This window comes from Cinclus cinclus, unplaced genomic scaffold (genome assembly GCF_963662255.1).
Source record: "Cinclus cinclus unplaced genomic scaffold, bCinCin1.1 SCAFFOLD_66, whole genome shotgun sequence".
In the NCBI taxonomy this organism is placed as follows: domain Eukaryota; kingdom Metazoa; phylum Chordata; class Aves; order Passeriformes; family Cinclidae; genus Cinclus; species Cinclus cinclus.
Window position 1 is genome coordinate 97,559 of NW_026912123.1, and position 6,785 is coordinate 104,343.

The following is a 6,785-nucleotide window of genomic DNA, read 5'->3' on the forward strand; positions in this document are numbered from 1 at the left end:
TGTCACCATGGAGGCCAAGACTCAAATGATTCATTGTGACATCAAGTGGCCTAAAAGGGCATGGGATGCATTGTGACACCACAGGGGTTAAGAGAAGCAAGGAACCATTGTGACCCAATGCAGGCTAACAATCTAATGATCCCTTGTGACACCAGGGGGCCTAAAATGGCCAGGGATGGATTGTTACAGCACGGGGACCAATAGAAGCAAGGATCCATTATGTCACCATGGAGGCCAAGAATCAAATGATTCATTGTGACATCAAGTGGCCTAAAAGGGCATGGGATGCATTGTGACACCACAGGGGTTAAGAGAAGCAAGGATCCATTGTGACCCAATGGAGGCTAATAATCCCAGGATCCCATTTGACACCAGGGGGCGTAAAAGGGCCAGGGATGAATTGTGACAGCATGGGGACCAATAGAAACAAGGAACCATTATGACACCATGAAGGCCAAGAATCAAATGGTTCATTGTAAGACCAAGTGGCCTAAAAGGGCTTGGAATGCATTGTGACACCACAGAGGTTAAGAGAAGCAAGGAACCATTGTGACCCAATGCAGGCTAACAATCTAATGATCCCTTGTGGCACCAGGGGGTATAAAAAGGGCCAGGGATGGATTGTTACAGCACGGGGACCAATAGAAGCAAGGGTCTATTATGTCACCATGTAGGCCAAGAATCAAATGATTCATTGTGACATCAAGTGGCCTAAAAGGGCATGGGATGCATTGTGACACCACAGAGGTTAAGAGAAGCAAGGAACCATTGTGACCCAATGCTTGCTCAAAATCTAATGATCCCTTGTGACACCAGGTGTTCTAAAATGGCCAGGGATGGATTGTAACAGCACGGGGACCAATGGAAGCAAGGATCTATTATGCCACCATGGACGCCAAGAATCAAATGATTCATTGTGACATCAAGTGGCCTAAAAGGGCATGGGATGCATTGTGACACCACAGGGGTTAAGAGAAGCAAGGATCCATTGTGACCCAATGGAGGCTAATAATCCCAGGATCCCATTTGGCACCAGGGGTCGTAAAAGGCCCAGGGATGAATTGTGACAGCATGGGGACCAATAGAAACAAGGAACCATTATGACACCATGGAGGCCAAGAATCAAATGGTTCATTGTGACATCAAGTGGCCTAAAAGGGCTTGGAATGCATTGTGACACCACAGAGGTTAAGAGAAGCAAGGATCCATTGTGACCCAATGGAGGCTAATAATCCCAGGATCCCATTTGGCACCAGGGGGCGTAAAAGGGCCAGGGATGAATTGTGACAGCATGGGGACCAATAGAAACAAGCAACCATTATGACACCATGGAGGCCAAGAATCAAATGATTCGTTGTGACATCAAGTGGCCTAAAATGGCATGGAATGCATTGTGACACCACAGAGGTTAAGAGAAGCAAGGAACCATTGTTACCCAATGGAGGCTAACAATCTAATGGTCCCTTGTGACACCAGGGGGCCTAAAAGGGCCAGGGATGAATTGTGAAAGCATGGGGCCCAATTAAAACCTGGTACAATTATGCCACCATGGAGGCCAAAAATCAAATGATTCATTGTGACATCAAGTGGCCTAAAAGGGCATGGGATGCATTGTGACACCACAGGCGTTAAGAGAAGCAAGGAACCATTGTGACCCAATGCAGGCTAACAATCTAATGATCCCTTGTGACACCAGGGGGCCTAAAATGGCCAGGGATGGATTGTTACAGCACGGGGACCAATAGAAGCAAGGATCTATTATGCCACCATGGAGGCCAAGAATCAAATGATTCATTGTGACATCAAGTGGCCTAAAAGGGCATGGGATGCATTGTGAGACCACAGGGGTTAAGAGAAGCAAGGATCCATTGTGACCCAATGGAGGCTAATAATCCCAGGATCCCATTTGACACCAGGGGGCGTAAAATGGCCAGGGATGAATTGTGACAGCATGGGGACCAATAGAAACAAGGAACCATTATGACACCATGAAGGCCAAGATTCAAATGGTTCATTGTAAGACCAAGTGGCCTAAAAGGGCTAGGAATGCATTGTGACACCACAGAGGTTAAGAGAAGCAAGGAACCATTGTGACCCAATGCAGGCTAACAATCTAATGATCCCTTGTGGCACCAGGGGGTATAAAAAGGGCCAGGGATGAATTGTTACAGCACGGGGACCAATAGAAGCAAGGATCTATTATGTCACCATGGAGGCCAAGAATCAAATGATTCATTGTGACATCAAGTGGCCTAAAAGGGCATGGGATGCATTGTGACACCACAGAGGTTAAGAGAAGCAAGGAACCATTGTGACCCAATGCTTGCTCAAAATCTAATGATCCCTTGTGACACCAGGGTTTCTAAAATGGCCAGGGATGGATTGTAACAGCACGGGGACCAATGGAAGCAAGGATCTATTATGCCACCATGGACGCCAAGAATCAAATGATTCATTGTGACATCAAGTGGCCTAAAAGGGCATGGGATGCATTGTGACACCACAGAGGTTAAGAGAAGCAAGGAAACATTATGACCCAATGCAGGCTAACAATCTAATTATCCCTTGTGGCACCAGGGGCTATAAAAAGGGCCAGGGATGAATTGTTACAGCACGGGGACCAATAGAAGCAAGGATCTATTATGTCACCATGGAGGCCAAGAATCAAATGATTCATTGTGACATCAAGTGGCCTAAAAGGGCATGGGATGCATTGTGACACCACAGGGGTTAAGAGAAGCAAGGATCCATTGTGACCCAATGGAGGCTAATAATCCCAGGATCCCATTTGACACCAGGGGTCGTAAAAGGCCCAGGGATTAATTGTGACAGCATGGGGCCCAATAGAAACAAGGAACCATTATGACACCATGGAGGCCAAGAATCAAATGATTCATTGTGACATCAAGTGGCCTAAAATGGCATGGGATGCATTGTGACACCACAGGGATTAAGAGAAGCAAGGATCCATTGTGACCCAATGGAGGCTAATAATCCCAGGATCCCATTTGGCACCAGGGGGCGTAAAAGGGCCAGGGATGAATTGTGACAGCATGGGGACCAATAGAAACAAGGAACCATTATGACACCATGGCGGCCAAGAATCAAATGATTCATTGTGACATCAAGTGGCCTAAAATGGCATGGAATGCATTGTGACACCACAGAGGTTAAGAGAAGCAAGGAAACATTGTTACCCAATGGAGGCTAACAATCTAATGGTCCCTTGTGACACCAATGGGCCTAAAAGGGCCAGGGATGAATTGTGAAAGCATGGGGCCCAATTAAAACCTGGTACAATTATGCCACCATGGAGGCCAAAAATCAAATGATTCATTGTGACATCAAGTGGCCTAAAAGGGCATGGGATGCATTGCGACACCACAGGGGTTAAGAGAAGCAAGGAACCATTGTGACCCAATGCTTGCTAAAAACCTAATGATCCCTTGTGACACCAGGGGGCCTAAAATGGCCAGGGATGGATTGTTACAGCACGGGGACCAATAGAAGCAAGGATCTATTATGCCACCATGGAGGCCAAGAATCAAATGATTCATTGTGACATCAAGTGGCCTAAAAGTGCATGGGATGCTTTGTGACACCACAGGGTTTAAGAGAAGCAAGGATCCATTGTGACCCAATGGAGGCTAATAATCCCAGGATCCCATTTGACACCAGGGGTCGTAAAATGGCCAGGGATGAATTGTGACAGCATGGGGACCAATAGAAACAAGGAACCATTATGACACCATGAAGGCCAAGATTCAAATGGTTCATTGTAAGACCAAGTGGCCTAAAAGGGCCAGGAATGCATTGTGACACCACAGAGGTTAAGAGAAGCAAGGAACCATTGTGACCCAATGCAGGCTAACAATCTAATGATCCCTTGTGGCACCAGGGGGTATAAAAAGGGCCAGGGATGAATTGTTACAGCACGGGGACCAATAGAAGCAAGGATCTATTATGTCACCATGGAGGCCAAGAATCAAATGATTCATTGTGACATCAAGTGGCCTAAAAGGGCATGGGATGCATTGTGACACCACAGGGGTTAAGAGAAGCAAGGATCCATTGTGACCCAATGGAGGCTAATAATCCCAGGATCCCATTTGACACCAGGGGGCGTAAAAGGGCCAGGGATGAATTGTGACAGCATGGGGACCAATAGAAACAAGGAACCATTATGACACCATGGAGGCCAAGAATCAAATGGTTCATTGTAAGACCAAGTGGCCTAAAAGGGCTTGGAATGCATTGTGACACCACAGAGGTTAAGAGAAGCAAGGAACCATTGTGACCCAATGCAGGCTAACAATCTAATGATCCCTTGTGACACCAGGGGGCCTAAAATGGCCAGGGATGGATTGTTACAGCACGGGGACCAATAGAAGCAAGGGTCTATTATGTCACCATGGAGGCCAAGAATCAAATGATTCATTGTGACATCAAGTGGCCTAAAAGGGCATGGGATGCATTGTGACACCACAGAGGTTAAGAGAAGCAAGGAACCATTGTGACCCAATGCTTGCTAAAAATCTAATGATCCCTTGTGACACCAGGGGGCCTAAAATGGCCAGGGATGGATTGTAACAGCACGGGGACCAATGGAAGCAAGGATCTATTATGCCACCATGGAGGCCAAGAATCAAATGATTCATTGTGACATCAAGTGGCCTAAAAGGGCATGGGATGCATTGTGACACCACAGAGGTTAAGAGAAGCCAGGAACCATTATGACCCAATGCAGGCTAACAATCTAATTATCCCTTGTGGCAGCAGGGGCTATAAAAAGGGCCAGGGATGAATTGTTACAGCACGGGGACCAATAGAAGCAAGGATCTATTATGTCACCATGGAGGCCAAGAATCAAATGATTCATTGTGACATCAAGTGGCCTAAAAGGGCATGGGATGCATTGTGACACCACAGGGGTTAAGAGAAGCAAGGATCCATTGTGACCCAATGGAGGCTAATAATCCCAGGATCCCATTTGACACCAGGGGTCGTAAAAGGCCCAGGGATTAATTGTGACAGCATGGGGCCCAATAGAAACAAGGAACCATTATGACACCATGGAGGCCAAGAATCAAATGATTCATTGTGACATCAAGTGGCCTAAAAGGGCATGGGATGCATTGTGACACCACAGGGGTTAAGAGAAGCAAGGATCCATTGTGACCCAATGGAGGCTAATAATCCCAGGATCCCATTTGGCACCAGGGGACGTAAAAGGGCCAGGGATGAATTGTGACAGCATGGGGACCAATAGAAACAAGGAACCATTATGACACCATGGAGGCCAAGAATCAAATGATTCATTGTGACATCAAGTGGCCTAAAATGGCATGGAATGCATTGTGACGCCACAGAGGTTAAGAGAAGCAAGGAACCATTGTTACCCAATGGAGGCTAACAATCTAATGGTCCCTTGTGACACCAATGGGCCTAAAAGGGCCAGGGATGAATTGTGAAAGCATGGGGCCCAATTAAAACCTGGTACAATTATGCCACCATGGAGGCCAAAAATCAAATGATTCATTGTGACATCAAGTGGCCTAAAAGGGCATGGGATGCATTGCGACACCACAGGGGTTAAGAGAAGCAAGGAACCATTGTGACCCAATGCAGGCTAAAAATCTAATGATCCCTTGTGACACCAGGGGGCCTAAAATGGCCAGGGATGGATTGTTACAGCACGGGGACCAATAGAAGCAAGGATCTATTACGACACCATGAAGGCCAAGATTCAAATGGTTCATTGTAAGACCAAGTGGCCTAAAAGGGCATGGGATGCATTGTGACACCACAGAGGTTAAGAGAAGCAAGGATCCATTGTGACCCAATGGAGGCTAATAATCCCAGGATCCCATTTGACACCAGGGGTCGTAAAAGGGCCAGGGATGAATTGTGAAAGCATGGGGCCCAATTAAAACCTGGTACAATTATGCCACCATGGAGGCCAAAAATCAAATGATTCATTGTGACATCAAGTGGCCTAAAAGGGCATGGGATGCATTGTGACACCACAGGGGTTAAGAGAAGCAAGGATCCATTGTGACCCAATGGAGGCTAATAATCCCAGGATCCCATTTGACACCAGGGGGCGTAAAAGGGCCAGGGATGAATTGTGACAGCATGGGGACCAATAGAAACAAGGAACCATTATGACACCATGGAGGCCAAGAATCAAATGATTCGTTGTGACATCAAGTGGCCTAAAATGGCATGGAATGCATTGTGACACCACAGAGGTTAAGAGAAGCAAGGAACCATTGTTACCCAATGGAGGCTAACAATCTAATGGTCCCTTGTGACACCAGGGGGCCTAAAAGGGCCAGGGATGAATTGTGAAAGCATGGGGCCCAATTAAAACCTGGTACAATTATGCCACCATGGAGGCCAAAAATCAAATGATTCATTGTGACATCAAGTGGCCTAAAAGGGCATGGGATGCATTGTGACACCACAGGCGTTAAGAGAAGCAAGGAACCATTGTGACCCAATGCAGGCTAACAATCTAATGATCCCTTGTGACACCAGGGGGCCTAAAATGGCCAGGGATGGATTGTTACAGCACGGGGACCAATAGAAGCAAGGATCTATTATGCCACCATGGAGGCCAAGAATCAAATGATTCATTGTGACATCAAGTGGCCTAAAAGGGCATGGGATGCATTGTGAGACCACAGGGGTTAAGAGAAGCAAGGATCCATTGTGACCCAATGGAGGCTAATAATCCCAGGATCCCATTTGACACCAGGGGGCGTAAAAGGGCCAGGGATGAA